This window comes from Crotalus tigris, unplaced genomic scaffold (genome assembly GCF_016545835.1).
Source record: "Crotalus tigris isolate CLP2741 ecotype Arizona unplaced genomic scaffold, ASM1654583v1 scf7180000024362.2655971311:6658466, whole genome shotgun sequence".
Lineage (NCBI taxonomy): Eukaryota > Metazoa > Chordata > Lepidosauria > Squamata > Viperidae > Crotalus > Crotalus tigris.
Window position 1 is genome coordinate 738822 of NW_024100530.1, and position 21082 is coordinate 759903.

At 37.8% G+C, this 21082-nt stretch overlaps 1 protein-coding gene across 6 annotated transcripts in view; it reads left to right on the forward strand.

Annotated features, from left to right (window-relative positions):
• The window catches only part of ZNF536 (zinc finger protein 536), a 482695-nt gene that overhangs the window by 11974 nt on the left and 449639 nt on the right, over positions 1-21082 (forward strand). For all 6 annotated transcript variants that reach the window (XM_039327462.1, XM_039327461.1, XM_039327463.1 and 3 more), the window contains 2 exons: positions 14689-14745; positions 20036-20162. The gene's annotated coding sequence lies outside the window, so the exon portion shown is untranslated. The remainder of the gene's footprint in view (positions 1-14688; positions 14746-20035; positions 20163-21082) is intronic.

Here is a 21082-nt window from a genome sequence, read left to right on the forward strand (position 1 = left end):
CGTGCAATGTTTTCACCAGTTCGCTAAGGAACGAAGTCTTGTTAAAAGGGATTTTATTCTGGGTCATCTAGAGTTTGGACAGAAAAAAAGATTATTCTCCCTCCCTTCCACCTGCCTCACAAAGGTTTCTACGCAACAATTAAAGAGTGCTTAATCTAAAAACCCAGTCAAGCTGGACAAAACTTGCCAATGGGAAAAACCGATTTAGGAAAGCAGAGGTTTCTTAAGTAGAAACCTGAGTAGAAGTAGGCCGTATGTAAAATATTACCTCACAAAAAAGGCTTTTGCGAAAAATTTGAATATTTGCCTCATATACTTGCCTCAAAACAACCTGCCTCCAGAAGCAGTGAATACTCCAACACTGGAAGTTTTTAAGAAGAGACTGGACAGCCATTTGTCTGAAATGGTATAGGCTTTCCTGCCTGAGTAGGGGGTTGGACTAGATGACCTCCAAGGTCCCTTCCAACTTTATTATTATTATATATATAGATTTTTTTTGAGTAAACTCATCCACCTCTTTTTTTAAAAATCAAGTATATTAATGTACAGGTAGTCCCTGACTTATAACAGTTCATTTAGTGACTGTTTAAAGTTAGAACGGCACTGGAAAAAGTGACCTGTGACCATTTTTCACACTTATGACCATTGCAGCATCCCCAAATAATAATAATAATAATAATAATAATAATAATAATAATAATAATAATAATAATAATAATAATTCATTGGCAAGATCTACAGTTGAGCATTTTTGGAATAAACAATCCAGCTCCCAAAACCTAGGTATACATGTAATTTAAGACTAAGCACAAGAGTCTGTGTGTAGATTGTAAATGTATTAGGAACATACTGTTTGCAGACCTGCTGATTTTGAAAATTATCGGAAGCCATCACACAGTTTTTCCCCTACCATGTTTTGTAAAGCCAATGATTATGATTTGCAAAGCCACAATGCTTTATGTCTTAACATGTTGCAGGAACACAATGGCAGTTTATTCAACAAATTGTGGTTGCAGAAGTCATAGTTTGGATATGTGAATGTAGCCTTTGGCTGCTTTGGTTAAAAGTTACAATTGTAACATTCTGCATAATCCACAAACAATCCACTTTAAATGTAGCCTTTGGGAATTTTAAAAAATTGTGCCTGCATTTTTAGGGCCAGGTTGATCTTCCATAAGCAAGCTTGAACAAGGGCTCGGAAGCCACATATTTAATGTCTGTTGCCCTAGACGACAATCCCATTGATCACACTAAGCAAACACAGTTAATGCAATCTAGAAAGAAAAGAAACTTCATTGAGATAATCTGGGCAAAAACTTTCATCCTCAGCCGATCAAATTGGGGGCTTTTTGCTCCACTTCTGAAAATTCAAAAATCTTAGAAAGTGTAAAATAAATAAAAACAGTCCTTCAGTTGCAACCAATCACTAACCAGTAGCTGATAAGCAATTGGTCTTGTTCATTGCCTACTCACTGACATCCGCTGTAGGACTGTATCACAGGTCTTGTTGAAATTAAGCAGACATTTTCAAAGTTTCCTGTTAAAGTTGCTGTTCTAACATGTCTTCCATATTCTGATGGGCGTGGTTCCAATTCTGAAAAGGCATTACAGGTATAACCTTCAACTTATGACCACGACTGAGCCCAAAATTTATGTTGCTAAGTGATAAATTTGTTAAGTGAGTTTTGCCACACTTTACAACTTTTCTTGCCAAATTTGTTAAGTGAATCCCCGCAGTTATGAAATTAGTAACAGGGTTGTTAAGTGAATCTGGCTTCCCCATTGACTTTGTTTGTCAGAAAGTCACAAAAGGCGACCATGTGACTCTGGGACACTGCAGCCGTCATAAACGTGAGTCAGTTATCAATCATCTGAATGTAAATCATGTGACCATGGAGATGTTACAATGGTTGTGTGAAAAACGGTCATAAGTCGCATTTTTCAGTGATGTTGTAACTTTGAACAGTCACTAAACGAACGGTTGTAAATACTACCTGTATTTAGAAGAATCTCCCTGTCAGAGTTTACAGTGAATAGGATTTCTTTTTTTTTTCTATCCTTCAATTTCATTTCAGTTGTCACAACTGAAATTGCCCTAAATTCAATAATCTAAAGACTTTGGGGATACTGACAAATCAGTGATTACATTTCCATACATTTTATAGCCGTCCATATCTACAAATCTAATATTGACCTGGAGTTATCAGCGAAAGAGAAGTTATTAACTCTGACAGCTATAAGGAAGAAACTAATATCCTCCTTTTTACAACATCTTGTATTAATACCATGGGAAGTAAAGAGGAGGGATGTAAGTTGGCTTGGGTGTCCAGTGGAGAAGAAAGCAAAGAAAAAAGGGGTCAAATTTATTTTGGAAAAAGGGGATGAAATAAATCTCTTCACTTGGCATTGTAACATGGGGATTGTTGACTTTTATTCAGGGTACAGTAGTCCTCGACTTACGACCATAATTGAGCCTGACATTTCTGTTGCTAAGTGAGACATTTGTTAAGTGAGTTTTGTCCCATTTTTATGAACTTTCCTGCCCCATTTGTTAAGTGAATCACTGCAGTTGTTAAGTTAGTAACATGGTTGTTAAGTGAATCTAGCCTCCCTCATTGACTTTGCTTGTCAAAAGGAAACAAAAGATCCTAAATATGAACCAGTTGCCAAACATCTGAATTTTGATCACGTGTCCATGGGAATGTGTGACAAATGGTCATAAGTCACTTGTTCAATGCCATTGTAACTTTGAATGGTCACTAAATGAACAGTTGTAAGTTGAGAACTACTGTATTCCCTATGCATGGTGACATCAACAAGCAAACGTTTTTCCAATTTCATCAATGAGCAGAAGACACAAGCAAGCCAGCTAAGAAAAGTTTGGTCCTTCAAGGTAACAGAGCTTTCAAAATATTAGTGCTGTTGCATATCTTTATCTTTATCTTCACTTTCTTGTTCAACCCAATGGAAGAGATCTGGCTTTTTACATTATTGTTCAAAAAAGGAGAAAATTAGTGAAATTTTCTAGGTTGCATTCTGTATGTTTACTTATTGCTGAAGTTGCTACAGGATTATTGTGTACACAAATTTTGCCTTCTCAGGCCCGCTAGCTGAGGAATTCTGGGAGCTGAAGTCCACAAGTCATAAAAGGGCCAAGTCTGAAGAACCCTGCTCTACATGGATGAAAAGATAATGTCAGTAAATTGTCTGTTTGATCAAGGAGTAATGAGTAGGAATAGGAAGGCTGTTTTTCCTCTTGGAGTAGATTTCTGTGATCACTTGTGATCAATTTCTGTGATCAAGCAACAATCATTGATTCTCAGCTGTCTTTCTCAGCAAAATAAGGAATAAACTCTTGAATTAATTCTAACTTTAAGGGCAATGAAGAGCTTATTGAAATCACCAAAGGGACATCTGTCTCTTTTCCTTGATACTATTTTTATCTGCAGTACCATGGAAGAGGATAAACATATTCTGAGGCATTTAAAAAAAAAAATACTGAAAACAAGATCATTGTTATGATTCAGAAAATGTCCATAATCTAGCAGGTGATATGTAAATGAAAGTGTTTAAATTTTCTTTTATGTTTGAACACTGGCAAAAAAGGCATAATTTTAAGCTGAATTTATCTCATTCATTACACAGGGCATTTATATCTTTTATTAAATACCAGAGGAAACAGTGGAAGCTTTAATGATGCATTATTACAACTATTAGCTTTTGTTTTCCCTTATCAAGAGATAAGAAATTCAGTTAACATGTTTGGCAGTTAGTTGCAACTCTTAAATTCTTCTGATCTTAGTCAATAATGTTGAGTTAGCTGCAACTCTTAAATTCTTCTGATCTTAGTCAATAATGTTGAGTTAGTTGCAACTCTTAAATTCTTCTGATCTTAATCAATAAAGCTGAGTTAGTTGCAACTCTTAAATTCTTCTGACCTTAGTCAATAATGTTGGGCTTGGATCAAAATAGACTATGGAAGACAAACTCATGTAGTCCACAATTGTGGCTAACTACTACAATCAAATATTTACATAATTCCATACCAATAAAATTGGCACTTAACCTAGAGATGTATTATGAAAATATTGGTAGTAGTTATCTGTTCTCTGCATCTGAGCTTTTAGGACAATAATTATGACATCTTAATCCTATTTTCTCAACTATATTTGAGTACATCTTTCAGAACTTTCAGCTCAGTTGATGGGGAACCCTAAAATATTTTGTTGTTGTTAATTGCGAAGTCGTGTCTGACCCATCGTGACCCCATGGACAATGTTCCTCCAGGTCTTCCTGTCCTCTACCATCTTCTGGAGCCCATTTAAGTTCACACCTACTGCTTCAGTGACTCCATCCAGCCATCTCATTCTCTGTCGTCCCCTTCTTCTATTGCCCTCAATCTTTCCCTAAAATATATAATCCAATATTTGGAGGACAAGAGCCCTGAATTAGGTGGAGTGATATATGATTTTCTCCTTCCATACAGGTAGTCATCAATTTACAACCACAACTGACTCCCGAATTTCTGTTGCTAAGTGAGACATTTATTAAGTGATTTTTGCTCCATTGCTCCATTTTATGACCTTTCTTGCCACAGTGAACTGCTGCAGTTGTTAAGTCAGTAACACAATGGTTAAGTAATCTGGCTTCGCCTGCTGACTGCTTGTCAGAAGGTCGCAAAAGGGGATCACATGACCCTGGGGACACTGCGACCGTCATAAATATGAGTCAGTTGTCAAGCATCCAAATGTAAATCATGTGACCATAGGGACGCGGCAACGGTTGTAAGTGTGAAAACTAGTCATAAGTCACTTTTTTTCAATGCCTTTGTAACTTCATAACTTTCAGTGCCTTTGAATCATCACTAAATGAGCTGTTGTAAGTTGAGCGCTAGCTGTACACCTATGATTCCTTCAAATTCAGTTCAAGTTAGTTATGTTCACTAATGCTCTTGTAATCTACTCTGCAGTGTTTTTTGTTTTCTCTTTCATGGAGGATGTTTTTCCCTCCTTTTTTATTCCTGGCATGCTTGAGAATTTTTCTGAATTCTTTTGGTGATATATTCAGGCTGACTTTGTTGTGGCAGGTAGTAGGGGGGACAGCTACATCTCACTGGAATTTGCCTGCCCCACCTGAGCTAGGAGAGGAGATGCTATGGGCCCATCAGCCAGGGTATCCCAGCTGGTAGGATCCAGAAGAAGAGTCTTCTCTGAGGTCACTCCTGTCCTTTGGAACATCTTGCCCCCCTACGTGAGGTTGGTTCCTATCCTGCTGACCTTCCACAAGAACTTAAAAACCTGGCTCTGCCCGTTTGGGGCTTCACATTGTGGGTGGTTGATAGATTAATAACAAATCCCCCCTCCCACTTATCCTACTCCTTCCCTCCCCATCCTTTAGCTAGTTGCGTATCGTATTTTTGGTACTATTTTATTTGTACAGATTTATCTTTTTAATATTGTAAGCAACCCAGCGTTACCCTGTGGTAAGATGCGTGGTGGTTTGGTAAACCATTAACCTCATTTAAAAGAGAGAAAAATAGGTCAAATTAAAATGCAAAATAACTATGTTAGTTAGCAAGTACAACAATAGTACAACTCATGTTGTTGGTACCACAAAGTCCATCTTGTGTGGCCTTCAGCAGCCAATACATTTAACAAACAAACAAACAATCCCTTTCTCGTGCCTCTTCCCATCACCCGGAAGCCTTCCTAGGCTTCTCTGGGTTCTCCAAATTGAATGAAACTTGGTAGAAAAAAAAAATGCTGGAAGTTTTCTTTGAACGGCCCTAATTTCACCACCAACATTTTAACTCTTGTTGTTTGTTCCAACTGCTTCTGTGTGCGTTTGGAGAGAAATTCGGATCTGACATTGGTATGCATGAGATAAAGAGGAACGTGGACCAGAGAGAGGAAAAAGCCCTAGTCTATCTAACACAATGAAGTGCAGCTCTTCTCCTAATAACTACAGGGAGGGGGGTAAACAAATGTAAATGTCTTTTACTGTGTGAGCAGATGGCTTGGGATCCACCCCCCCAGTCTCCACCTGGTCTACTTTGGCTAATGAGAGGAATTTTGAACTCTCATTACAAGATGCCAAGTAGACGTTTCCTGAGGCTTCCACAAGCTCTGAGGGATTACTGGCTCCTTGGAGTTTTCCCCTTGTTCTTTGCCCGTTTGCACTACCTTTTGGCATTTAATAGCTTGCCAAGGAAAAATCATGCATAAATATGGGTTTTAAACAGAGGCTCAAGTCATTCAATGAGTCGCAGTCGGTTTTCTTACCCTCTAGTTTAGCCTTTTGGCTTCGACGGGATCTAGGTCTCTGACTTCCCCATGGAGGAAAGTGCAGCTCAAATGTTGTATTACCGTATTTTGTTAGCCTTGTTTTGCTTTGTAAAAGATGACTTGTGCTTAAAGAGCCATTAAAAGCATCCTTCTCTAATCTGGGTTGGGTGGAGAGGAGTAGAGGCCTAGTTTATATATATATATATATATATATATAAATGTAGGTCTTTGGTTATTCGGGTTTTCTCCCGCGTAAAATTGGAAGTGTCTTGGCGATGTTTCAAATAACCAAAGACCTACATACAAATACCCGCGAAAACCTCAGAAAACAAATATATATATATATATATATGTCTTTGGTTATTTGGATTTTCTCCCGCGTAAAATTGGAAGTGTCTTGGCGACGTTTCGACGAAGTCCCATTCGTCATCTTCAGGCTGGTGTTTTCAGCTTCATGCTTCGAGGTGTATGTGTGTGTGTGTGTGTGTGTGTGTGTGTATGGTTTTGCATTTTTTTCACATGTTAGAAGGGGAACAAAAAAGTGTGTGTCGCTCTTCAGCCTGCAAGGTCAAGAAGGTGGCTACTTCAGGACTGTGGCTTAATTTGGTCCACTCAAGCTTGTAGATATTGACTTTGGAAATTGCAGTAGTTATCGTTCTTGTTGTTTATTTTCTTTAATCAAACCGGAATTGTCAGTGTGCTTGAGCTGAATTTTACAGGCAACCTTGGTAACTCCATTTTAGCCATGAGTTTTGCTTTCAACCAGAACTTGACTTTCAATTCTACCCACAAAGAGCAATGGAACTGCAGGAAACAAGGTTTTTTCCCTTGTGGTAAGAAAAATAGATGAAAGAAATGAGGAGGGTTGCATTTGAAGTATCCTATTTACCCGCATAGTACCATTGACTAAAGCATCAGGTGTTATATAATCAAACTCTCCATCGTAAAGTCTTGGATCCTTGAAAAACCCTGTAAGGTTGGGAGAAATGATTGGCTTAAGTGGATTAATTTATCAAATTTATATGCCACCCATCTCACTCTGCAAAGAGACTCTGGATGGCTTACCATTAAAATAATGAATAATAAGATATTAAAAATTAACAACAATAATAAATAAATAAATAAACAAAGGCAAGGATGGTACAGAAGTGTCATCTCATATCTTAAATACTATACCACGCTGACTCTCTGTTGTGAGATTTTCTCACTGCAAAGTCTCTTAGATTAATGTGTGACATATTAACATTTCGCCTAGATTAAAAAAAACACAATAACATATGAATGTTAAAAAAACCTCTTAAGCCATCTAACCATTGAAGCTCAGCATCATTTATATGAAAAAAAATCAGAGACTGGACTGGTATATGCCCCCACAGCTAGTCACAATGTGATCTGCAGTTTGATGTGGGACCCCTGCAGTCATAGTAGGGGAGGGCACTATGCCCCATTTATACAGTGTGTCACGGCAAATACATATGAAGTGCAAATACTATTTGGAATTCTCCATTGCTGGCATGGTAGTTCAAAGCCTGGCACTTGGCATGCAAAGTTCCTGTTTTGCTGTTACAGACTAACATAGTTAAATGTTGAGACTATTTCCGTTATCTGTGTCATTTCAAAATACTACAAATCCTTTTCATAAGTGCTCATGATTATGGTTCCCTCCATCTTTTGTCAACTGAAGACAAAACAATATATACTTTGTGTGTATTGCTAATTCACATTCTTTTGCCCTACAATTTTGCTTCTGAGTTGTTGAACTGTGCCATTCTTCCACATGGTAGTTTAGAGTCCCATACTGCACACAAAGGTGTGGTTTCATCTTTGATTTATGTGGGGCATACATAATGTATATTATTCTATGATTCTTTTTGTGATGGCCACCTATTTTATTGTCAGATGGATGACTGAAAAAATATCCTCCGTGTATAGCGTCATTAGCATTATGATCAGAGAATCAACACCTACACAATCTATTATTCATTAAATATAACCAATATATAATTTAAAACAGTGGGTTTTGTCAAATAATGTTAGGTCAGCATAATTTTCTGCCTATTACTAATATCTATAACATCTTTGCCTTAGTCAGCTCTATTTAAATATGCAATCATTCACAGCTTTTGACTATATTGTGTTCACACTCCCAATTTCCAATATTCAACTACTACAAATTTTATGCTGACATCAATAGCAAACTATTAAAGACAGTATTTCATTATTGGTTTTTCATCCCAAAAGTTATTTACAATTATATACTAAGCACTAATATTAAAGGAAACCATTTAAATGAGGTGCTATCTGCTTTAACAATATGTCTGTCACAGAATGAGATTGTGTTTAAAGATTTTATCAAGAAATGGTTGTTTGCTGAGGTTATGTTTTGTCCATGAAATATGCATTTCATATCTCTTTCATTTCATTAACATAATTTAATTTGTGCTTTGCATTTTGTGCATAATACATATTTGATTTACAAAACAAATATTTCCATTAGAAAATGAATTTCATGCAGGCAAAAAGCAGAACCAAATGATGTATTGAAGGAAAATAAGAAGAAATGAAATGCATTTTCTCAGTCTATTAAAAAATCTATGGCATTGACAGAAAGTGCACTTAGTGCTACATTTAAAAAATAGCACATATGTCAATGTATTAACAAATAGAATTGGAAATACAAATATTTCCCTATATCAAGCCAAGAATCTCTTTATTTTAATTGAGTTGATTTAAAAGCCCCCAACTACAATTTAATTTTTATTTCATCTTGTGGTGCAGTGGCTGGTGCCATTACATCTGTGCGGAGTTGACAGTCAATATGCAAAGAGATTTTACCTTTTTACAAAAGTTACTCTTGATAAAAAAGCAACAAATAATGTAATGGTTTGAAAATGTGAAATTATTCATTTGTTGATTGCCTTTGAACCTGGGAATAAATGACTAGAAGGGAAAGTAAACTGGATGAAAGAACGGTGGGAGACAAATTTGTTAAATCCTTCCCCCAAGTGGGGTGACGGTTGAACATGAGAGTCCTACTGTACCATCGTTATCTAGTCAGGGATATTTCCCACAAGGCTCTGATAGAGGCTTCTGAGATGTCCACAACAATAGAGAAAACTAGTATTCTCTTCCTATTGTTTCCCAGCAGCTGAAATTCAGAGGTATATTGGCGTTGATCCTAAAAGTAGCAATAGTAACCCAATGGCTAGTAACTCTTGAGAAACTTGTCTTCTCCGAGCTTATGGGTTGGTTTCTGAACATTTCGCTACCTGGCTAGGTAACCTCTTCAGCAGAGTTTAGTGGGTGTCAGGTCAGTATTCTGCTTATAAGGGCTTCGTGTGGTTAGTAGGTCTTATGATGGGTCTACCACACGAAGCCCTTATAAACAGAAGAACACTGACAGAGGAACATCCCCTAGACTCCGTTGAGGATGTGACCTAGCCCGGTAATGAAACATTCGGAAACCAACCCACAAGCCTGAAGAACAAACCTTCACCCTCATCCTACGCTTGAGTTACAGATATTCACCACTATTGCAAAACTTGTCTTCCCTTATGTTTTTCCAAAATCTGTATCTTTGAGGATATCCAGATCATAAGCCAGTTGGCTCATCCATGTGTTTAAGCTGCATGATTGCACAGCACAAAGAATTACATGAATCTGTTTGGAATAATTCTATCAAAATACTGCATTTGAGGCTCATAACAGGAAAACGTGGGATGGGGATGTAAGAATATTTTCTTATAAACAACTGATTTCAACAGTTCATCATTGCTCTTCACTAACTTGAAGGAAATCTGAAGGTTCTTAGACAAGTATCTTTTCCAGAAAAACAAAGCAAAACAGAATTTGTCAAAGGACTTTCCACTGGACTCTATCACTGGACTCTATTCTTTCAGGCATAGCATTGTTTAGGACTTCTCTTTGATTTGGGGTTTCAGAGATGTTTTCTCCATATACATTAACCTGCGTTTTCTTTCAGAGTTCACTAAAACACCTTCTAGCTGAGATAGTTTCACAACTAACTCTACTAAACCATCATTTGTTGAAAAAGATGCAATGAGCTTATTTAATCCAACACAATATTTATTATGTCTTGTTGTCATGTATGACCCAGGCCAGTTTTTCCTGACTTTGGGAATTCTGAGGAAAGCAACTTTCTTCTATCCTGATGCTGTACTAAAGTTTGCTATAGTATATTGGATTTTAATTAATCGTTAGAAACTCATGGATTTAATCCAGAACTTTTATGGCCATACAAGGAACCTGGATCTCTGTTGGTGGAAAAGCAATCTAAGTAGGATAATAAATGTGATTAAGCCAATTGATATACCATGCCACTTAATTTTTTTCCCTACCAGATACTTTTAAAAAGTATCACAGGAATAAGAGTATGAATTCTCAGCTATTTGTATAGGTTAGGACTTCTATTGTCCTAACCTGGGAGATTCTAGGCTTTGAAGTCCACACCTCTTAAACTTGTTGAGGTTGAGAAACACTGGGGTATGGGTGATCAATACTAGGGATGATGCCACATATCTTATGACATTGTTGCAGAAATGACACAGTGTTGTGCACAGGACATCACTTCCTTCCTCTGTGGATGCCTATGGGCATTTCAGCTATTGGTTTTCATCCTTCCTCCCACCTTCCTTCCAATGAAAGAGAAGGGTGTGAAGGGCGAATCAAAACAGAGCATGATGATCACTACAAGGGAAACTTTTCTTTATGCGTTTATTCATTTTATGATATTTATAGACCACCCTCTTTGTACAATTCTAGACTGTACAAAGATTAAAAACACAGAACTCAATCCCTTCCAGCCAAACTCAACCATAAATATAAAGAACAATAAGAGGACAGCACATCCATCACAACACCTGATTAAATCATATGGCCTTTGCTGCCTTATGAAATATCAGCAGGGAAGATTCAGGTGGCTCCAAAGTGTAGGGGCTGCTACGGAGGAGGTCGGCGGTCTTCAGTGACCCCTAGTTCATGAAATGATTCCCAGAGCAACTGCGGAATATTGCATTATGCTAATTAGATGAATATTATAATTAAATACCAGGTGCTGCAGGAGAGGCAATTGTCATTGGTACTACTGCATGGAAGAAAGGCAGGCATTTAAGCCTTCTCTCCACAATTATCATCTTAGGAAAAGTTGCCCTCCAACTGGTAGCTGAGTGCTCAGATAGCTGCTTTAAAAAGAAATTAGAAAAAATAACGAAAGAAGATAGATCTGTCAACAGCTATTAGTGATGATAACTAAGTGGAATCCCCAGATTCAGGACATAGCTGGGGGTGGAAAGAACAGCAGAGAAAAGGTATTGATTGGGTGTCCTGCTGGGAGCTTCAGAACCATCTGTGTGGCTTCTTCTGGAAACATGACATTGTGGTTGTGCGATCCAGCAGAGCTCTTATGACTTTTTGGGGGGGTGGGGAAGGGAAAGGAAGCAATTTCATCATCCTAAATCCTGCAGTTCCTATCTTCTACGAACTGTATGGGAAGTGGTCATTTCTGTAATCCAAGATGTATCAGGAGACCCCGGGATGGGGAAGGTTGAGACAGTTATGTAATATCATTAAGTAGACCATTTGGTAATCAAACTATGGCAACATTTTTGGATTCAACTTAAACTGACTTTATTGTAGAAATACGCAACAAAATTTCATCTAACATTTGTAGTAATTACTGGGGAGTCCTTGGTGCTCTCTGAACTTGGTTGTTTTCTTGCAGACATTTCATTATCCAAACTAGATAACATCGTCAGGAATTAGCACTGATGATGTTACATAGTTTGGGTAATGAAACCTTTGCAAAAAAACCAACCAAGCTCAGAGAGTACCAAGCACCTCTCCTTTCAACCGTAAGCTATAAATATTCTCCTTTATTGGTAGTAGTTCCTGTTTACTATAATTAAACCAGTTTTCCACAACATGGTGTCATCCAGATTTTTAACTGTGAACTTTATGATCTCAACACCCAGAATGGTAACTGTGGACTCTTGGAATTGCTGTCCAACATATCTGGAGAAGACTAGGTTAGGGGTAATTCTCAACTTAACAACTGTACTGAGCTTGCCTATTACGGTTGTAAGTCAAGTGGGTCACTATACAACCAAACTGATTTTACAAACTTTTTTTCCCCCACATGGAACAGTTTTGCCTAAAGTCAGAAGTAAATACATGAACATCTTGCTGATTTTTGAAAGAGGCTATGAATTAACATAATCTGGAAAATATCTCTCTCTGAGATGGTATAGGTACTCCTGCTTGAGCAGGGGGCTGGACTAGAAGACCTCCAAGATCCCTTCCAGCTTTATTCTATTCTATTCTATTCTATTCTATTCTATTCTATTCTATTCTATTCTATTCCATTCTATTCTATTCTATTCTATTCCGAAGTAAAGAGTCCTCTTTATTTAAAGTAGAACTTTAGGGAAAGAGGAGAAGCAAATTCTTTTCCTTTTGCTGTACTCTCCCCAACTATTTTCATAAAAAATGCTGGTACCAGAATCCAATTCTTGCAAGACTCCAGCTTAAGCTAACTGTGAATTTCTGTTGTACCCAAAGCTTGTAGGAGTATATCTGTTGAAAGTAGGCTGAGAGGGAACAAATGAAGGAGAAATGGAAAGGAAAACAGTGGGCTGCGACATTTATAAAAATAACAATGGAGGGTAATAACTCAGTTTTATGTCTCTTCAATTGTAGCATGTGATTGATGGATCTTAGCCAGTATTCAGAGCTGAGTAATTGCAGGCAATCAATCCCAGATCTTATTCCAAAGCAGAAGAACAGTGACCATTTTTGGAAAATGGCTTGGGACGGTACATTCCTACCTAAGATCTGGAATGTTTGCAGTTATCTCCGAGGTTTATGGCACATCAATATCATGAAAGAGATTTATTCCTATTGTACATAAGAGGGCATTCTTTTATCCCTAAGGATAAAGCCTGCAAAGATCTACACCAGCTGCTTCCAAACTTGGCAACTTTAAGACTAGTGGACTTCAGCTCCCAGAATTCCTCATGAATTCTGGGAGTTGTAGTCCACAAGTCTGAAAGTTGCCAAGTTTGGAGACCCCCGATCTACATCAAAGAATTCCTACTTATGTTCTTTAAACTCAATGGGAGGGCATCTACTCTGCTTTCAAAGGGACCAAGTCTTCCCAAATTCGGACTGGAAACCACTCCAGTCATTGCTATTTGTATTTTAGACAATGCTGAGCTACTACAGCCATTGATACAACTTTAAGTTAACCTTAATAAAAGTGATCTCTATTCAATAAGGGATTTTCTGTTTTAATTTTCCATTCTGTGTTTACTCCAAGGTGGAGACAGTTCGAGTAAGATTGGATTATCCCAATGCAGCTGTTCAATCTAGCAAATGAAGACAGGGCTTTGATTATTATCTTAAATTAATTTTGCGTATTTACTCCCTCGCCAGCTCCTCCGAGATTTTGCTTCGTGGTTGGACCCGCTTTCTTTTGGCATGCGCCCATTCTGACCACCTCCCTTTCACCGCTAAATGAGCGCCCTCTAATAAATTGCCCTGGAAAGGAAACTTCAGTTCAGATTCCCCAAAATATACAACTCTCAACTCGTAAACCAAATTATGACATTTATGCCAGCATAAATCAGGAGTAAATTCAGAAGTCGCTCAGTGGGGCAATGAATCCAGTGTCACAAAAGAGTACCATAAAGCAGTCAAGAATCTGGCACTGTAAGAAACCTGCCTCTGTGGTATGCTTCAATTATCACAAATGCACGTAGTCTGCCCACAGCATCTGTAAGGCAAGGATAGGCCCTCGAGGTCGCGTTCACGTCTGGAACTTTAATGTGACCTTTAGAACTAACTAAATAAATGAATATACAAGTGGAAGAAAATAGATGCCTCAATTTAGCAAGACTGATCATCACAAATGTAGTAAGCTTTCCAATGACTTTTTCAATGACAGGTAGCCCTTGACTTACAACAGTTCTTTTAGTGACAATTCAAAGTTACAGCGGCACTGAAAAAAAGGGACTTATGACTCTTTTTTATACTCACAACCGTTGTGGCATCTCCATGGTGACATGATCAAAATTCAGGCGCTTGGCAACTGTTTCATATTTATGATGGTCGCAGGGTCCCAGGGTTTGGGGGTCATGTGATCACCTTTTTCGACCTTTTGATAAGCAAATTCAACAGGGAAGCCAGATTTACTTAGCAACTGTGTTACTAATTTAAGAATTGCAGTGATTCACTTAATAACTGTGTCAAGAAAGATCGTAAAATGGGGCAAAATTCACTTTCCAACTGTCTCACTTAACAACAGAAAAATTTGGGCTCAGTTGTGGTCATAAGCCGTGGACTACCTGTACCGATCAAAGAGAAGAATTTATGATATATTTCTTTTCAGAGAGAAACCCCGTGGACAGAAGGTGATGGAGACTGCATCCAACCCAACCCTAATTAGGTATGTTCCTTGAGTTAAGCCATGGTTTTACGTGTGATACTTAGGCTAAGCCTTTATTCTCTTTTGGTTCCTTGTTTGAAACATTGGATAATGAACCTGCTTGTTTTCATTGGAATCATTTTGTAACTGTTTTTTTTCCTTTTTCTTCCAAAGACATATTCCCAGCCTGCCTTGTGATGTGACAAGTTGTTTTAAGGGAAGGAATTTGGTTAGATTTCTGCTTTGAATAGATATAGTTACTTTTTCCAGTTTTGGCTTCTCTCAATTTCTGGAAGAAAGTTCAATCTGTGTTTCTCAGAGAGTTCAATCTTAATTTCTGAAGGAAAGTTTCATCTATACCTTCCTAACGAAGGCATTGATTTTGTGACACAGTGGCACAGATGTGGGAAAACCCATGGAAGGTTTGAATGCAGGATGGAACCTGCCTTCAAAACTGCTGTTTCTCTCTCTCCCTCTCTCCCCCTCATTTCTTTTTATCAGAAAGGAGCACAAAATAACAGTGTGAACAAGGCCAAAAATTATTACCCTTAGTCAACCTTGAAGAGGTGATTATATTATCATTATTTGATTTTTTTTTTCCAAACTGAACTTTCTCATTAAAGTCAGAAGCCATTCCTGTCTTTGAGGTGTTGGTAAAATGTCAGAAAGGTCTGGAATTATTTTGATGGAGAGGGCAGCGTCAGGGGGAATCAGTCTAAAACATCTCAGGAAGCAAAAGAAACACAGATAGAATAATCTAAGAAAAGTCACCAGTATCAGGGCTCGGAGGTGTAAAAATAAACTGTGGTCTCCACTTATGTTTACATCCACTGACAAGTGACTGCATTAGCATTAAGTGAAAATGCAAATGAAAAGTAATGCCTTTTTAAAATTTAGCATCTACTTGAGACACTGAAATTGCTGTTGGAGTGTGGAACTCGGCACAGGTCTGTGGACTAAAGAAAGTCCTCATAGAATAAGTAGTCTATAAAATTCAGCATCCTTATATTCCTGTCTGATCTTATATGCTTCTTGAATGCAGTTCCATGAGCCATTATGTGATAAAGAATATCATTTAACACCTCATTATTGAAACTTTCTACACTTAGCTGCCAAAACAGCCAACAACACTCCTAGGCTCCATTAATAGAGGGATAGAATCAAGAACACGTGAAGTGTTAGTACCACATTATAATACCTTTGAAAGACCACACTTGGAATACTGCATTCAGCTTTGGTCTCCACAATATAAAAAAGATGTTGAGACTCTAGAAAGAGTGCAGAGAAGAACAACAAAGATGATTAGGGGACTGGAGGCTAAAACATATAAGGAACGGTTGCTGGAATTGGGTATGTCTAGTTTAATGAAGAGAAGGACTAGGGGGGACATGATAGCAGTCTTCCAATATCTCAGGGGCTGCCCCAAAGAAGAGGGAATCAAGCTATTCTCCAAGGCACCTGAAGGCAGGACAAGAAGCAACGGATGGAAACTAATAAAGGAGAGAAGCAACCTAGAACTAAGGAGAAACTTCCTGACAGTTAGAACAATTAGCCAGTGGAACAACCTGCCTCCAGAAGCGGTGAATGCTCCAACACTGGAAGTTTTTAAGAAGAAACTGGACAACCATTTGTCCGAAATGGTATAGGGTTACCTGCCTGAGCAGGGGGTTGGACTTGATGACCTCCAAGTTCCCTTCCAACTTTATCATTATTAACTATTCTGGAAAGAGTGCAGAAAAGAGCAACAAAGATGATTAGGAGCTGGAGACTAAAACATACAAAGAGTGGTTGCAGAAAGTGGGTATATCTAGTCTAGTGAAAAGAAGGACAAGGCAATGTTCCAATATTTAAGGTGGTGCCATAAAGAAGGGGGGGAGGTCACCCTATTTTCCAGTGCATCTGAAGGCAGGACAATAAGCAATGGATGGAAACTAATCAAGGAGAAAACCCACCTAGAACTAAGGAGAAATTTCGTGACATTGAGAAAAATTAATCTGTGGAACAACTTTCTTCTAGAAGGCGTGGATGTTACATAACTGGAGGTTTTAAAAAGAGACTGAACAGCCATTTGTCTGAAATGGTATAGGATCTCCTGTTTGAGCAGGAAGTTGGACTGGAACATGTCAAAGGTCCCTTCCAACTCTGTTATTCTTTTACTATGTTATGGATGGTGGAGATACCTCCCAAAATTATTGCTCATATCAATCACATGTTATTCATTTTGTCTCCACTTTTCTTGTTTTAGTCTGTAGAAACTTTGTTTGCAAGGCTGTGCAAGCTAGTGGGAGAATGTGCAAATTGGTCAAAGACCAAAACAAAATGCATAGCTGGATTGATAGGCTAGCATTGTAGTGTGCCTTTTGTTCCTGTTTAAGATACCAGCCCATCATGTGTTCCTGTCTTATTTGCACTGTTGTTGTTTTTTAAAATACAGAGTTGTGTATGGCTGTTAAATTAAGTGCATGAGTCTCAAAGAATAGGAAAAAAAAGGAATGTGCTGATACAGAATACTTGGACTGTTTGTTAGCAAGTATATTGGAAAAAATCCATCCCCTTTAACTGGACAATCTCATCATATTAAAAGTTATGGATTTCTTGCTTAAGCATTCCACATCAGATGTGGAAATTTTGCTTCTGATTATTCTATTTTTTGAGATGAAATCTTCAAAAATACTGATGGATCAGTTTAATAAACAGAAATCTTGCTGTATGGACAACACATTAAAATGAGCTAAAAAACGATAAACTGAGGCTAGATTTACATTACCACTGTAAGGCACAAGTTGTATAACACACCTTATCCTAAACCATGAATTCTTGGCTTAAACCCCAAGGCTGAGTTGATACAAAATATTAAACCATTTTATCAGCCATTGTAGCTGTGGCTGAAAAATACTTTTAAGCAAAGGTATGCATATTTTTATTTTAAAAGTGTGCCTTTTTAAGGATTTAAGTGCATGTTTTATTAATTGTACTGTGGTTGGGGGATGAATGCAATTTAAAATCAACAAATTAGCTTTACACATTTGTACTTATTATTTTTATGGTAATGGTATTGTCATTAGCCAAATGTTGAGATCACGTGGGTACAATGTTTCTCAAGAGGGCTGATGGATTTTCCCCAGTCAAACTAGATGAATTGAGAAACTTGATTTTCTTGGAATGAAATGCCGCTATGAAGTGAGTCTATGGGGAGATAGAAGGCTATTTTTCCTATGGCTGTTTTGATCAAAACTACTTTTATGCCACCTATGGTTAAAAAATTCCAAGAAACTTTTCCAACCCAGAAAAAAAATGATCTTGGGTATGCGCATACATACACCTGTGATCTTGATTGTAAAAACAGGAGGTTAACTATCACTCTCCAGCTATGTTCCCTTGATTGGTAATAATACCTTACATTTGTCTTATATTTGCAAGGAAAAAGTAAATGGATTTGTTTGTCTCTTTTATTGTGGAAAAGAAAACTGAGGACATGAGAGTATACTTTGTTTAAAATATATTGCATCTATCTGTCTGTCTGTCTGTCTGTCTATCTATCTATCTATCTATCTATCTATCTATCTATCTATCCATCCATCCATCCATCCATCCATCCATCCATCCATCCATCCTGTTTGTGTGTGTATATATACAGATGGTTAAAAATGGTTAAGTTGGGTATTTATAGATTTACAGTTCTTTGGAAACTGCCCTCTGTAGCCACTTGCCAGTTGATTTCATTGGAAATAAGTTGATTGACAATTTGTTCATTACACCTAGTTTCACCTTCTGATCAGTTTTGTGATCCATTGTGCAGAATTGAGAAGTGTAAAATTATCAAAAAATGCATTTTAGATAAACTATAAAAATGAAGCCTCTTTATAATGAGTTATCAACCTGCTTGTGTCCAACAAATTGAAAACGATGGGTTCAAATCTAAACCAGCATTTTGATAGACAGACTCTGCAGAAGTGAAGTGGGGAATTCTCATTGCCCCATAATCTTTATTTAATTAATTTATACCCTGTCTTTATTATTGTTGTTATTATTTAAACCAGGCAGCAAACATGTCTCTTATTCCTTCTTCCTCATAACAATAATCCTGTGAGGTGGGTTGGGTTGAGAGAGAGTGACTTATCCAGAGTTATCCAGCCAGCTTTCATGTCCAAGGCAGGATTAGAACTCTCACCTCCTAATCATTGGCTCAAAGTCACTCAGGCAAGTTTCATGCTTAAGGCAGGAATACAACTCACTGTTTTCTGTTGATTGGCCCAAAATCATCCGGCTAGCTTTCCTGCTTTAGCAGGACTAGAACTCACAATCTCCTTATTTCTAGCCTGGTGCCTTAACCACTGGATCAGGGGTCCCTAGCCCCTGGTCCATGGCCCAGTACCAGTCCGTAGCATGTCAGCAACCGGGCCACACAGGATACAGGATACAGGCAGCACGCAAAACCACACCTCCTCCGGTCCATGGAAAAATCTCTCTCCATGTAACCGGTCCCTGGTGCCCAAAAGGTGGAGGATCTCTGCACTAGATCAAACTGGCTCTCTGCATGCAAACTGCATGAGGTTCAAAAGCATCATGGAAAGCATTCTAATCTGGATCCTTAGGCTCTATTATTGTGCCAAGTCTATAGCATTTGGAATGCAAAATGGCTAAGGTCTGTCTATTAAAAAAACATAAGAAGTCCCAAATTTAAAAAAACAAAACAACTTTATCTAATGTTTGGAGAGTATATAGGTATGTGTTTGCATGTTCATATTTTCAGATACATAGTTTCTACTTCAATACAAAAGAAATACAAAATACAAAAGAAAAAAGGGGGAAAAACACTTTGGGATCCTGTGACCCTGCAAACACAAAATTCATGTATCTCACCCTGGGACAAATGCCTTCTTTTAAACAGCAGTATTTGGGCAGCCTTGGACGATGTTAGTTTATTGTCACTGCTTGATAACGTTTAATGGAAAAGATACAAGAGTGCCAAAGAATTTTAATTATTTTTGTGATAAAGTTATATGTTCAGCCTTGAAAAAGTGAAGATAATGCTGGGATTCATTATTATTCCCAGTGTGTTTAAACAGACGACACAGAAGGCAAACAAAAGCAGATGAAATTTGAAAAGTATTATCAATATTGCAGATAGCAGATGCCCTTTCCAATCAGAACAAGAATATCTTCTATAGCAACTTTATGGTTGAGTAGTTTATTCATTTCTATTAGAAGGTTGTACGTTTCTAAAATATGTAGATGATATCTAGGAAACCAACCAACCAGGAGGGTCATTTTGCTTGTTTTCCTAAATTTATTATTTGTACTTTTGCAGGTTTGATCTGAGGAGCGTTAACACGAAATCTTGTTGCCTTAGAATTCTGTCTCATGTATTTGACCTTTTGTGTGGTGTACCATGGCGTGTGTAAGGGAGGAGGAGTCACATTATTGCACTGTAAAAGGTAAGTGTTAAGCTTGTGTGAATGATCCAATCAAGCTGAATATATGTGCCCCAGGATAATGTTGCAGGATCCAATCTGGCTCAGTCACCAGGACCAAAGGTTTAGTCTTCCGATCTTTTGGACTTGTGCTGGACCCCATCTAAGAAGTTCTTTGAAGATGGGCTCCAGAACGAATCCAAAGGCTTGGAAGACAAAATGTCTGGTCCTGGTAACCGACCCAGATTGGATCCGGTTAGGTTTTCATTTGGGCATTTGTATATTTAAGGTATGATGGTAAAGGAAATGTTTTATCTGATATAGATATTTTTGCCTGATTTTAAAAGTGTAAGAAGAAGAATCCTCTTTTTAAAGTGGAGAGTAGGATCCACTTCACCTGTGTAAACCTCAGTTCCTAACTGAACCCCTTCATTTTTCCCAAACATGCATAAATAGGGAATTGAATTCTGATTGAGGCTAATAACCAAATAACACATACAAGACAAAAAGAAAATTTGAGAGCAATATCTAGTTATGCTGATAATTTACAGGCATATATCTATATACACATATATAGAACAGTGATGTGAACTTTTTCTTTGATAGTTCTGTTTGGTGAATGTGACTGTTTTCATGTGCTATATAAATTCAATGCGTAAAGCCTTCTGTAGGTTAAATTTGACTCTTGAAAGACATGCCCAAATTATTTTGGAATAATTCAGAAATACCGAGAAAAGATAATATTTGTACTTCAGTTTTGATCTGTGGGGTCCTAGATGCTCACTGAGCCTGGTGATTTGCTTGCAGACATTTTTGGAAGGTGTTTCAGCTCTGATGATGTTACCTAGTTGAGGTAATGAAAGAAAACCACCAAGCTCAGAGAGCACCAAGGATCCCACAATTCAGAAATAATCCGTCTTCTTCCTAGATATTTTTTTTCCTAT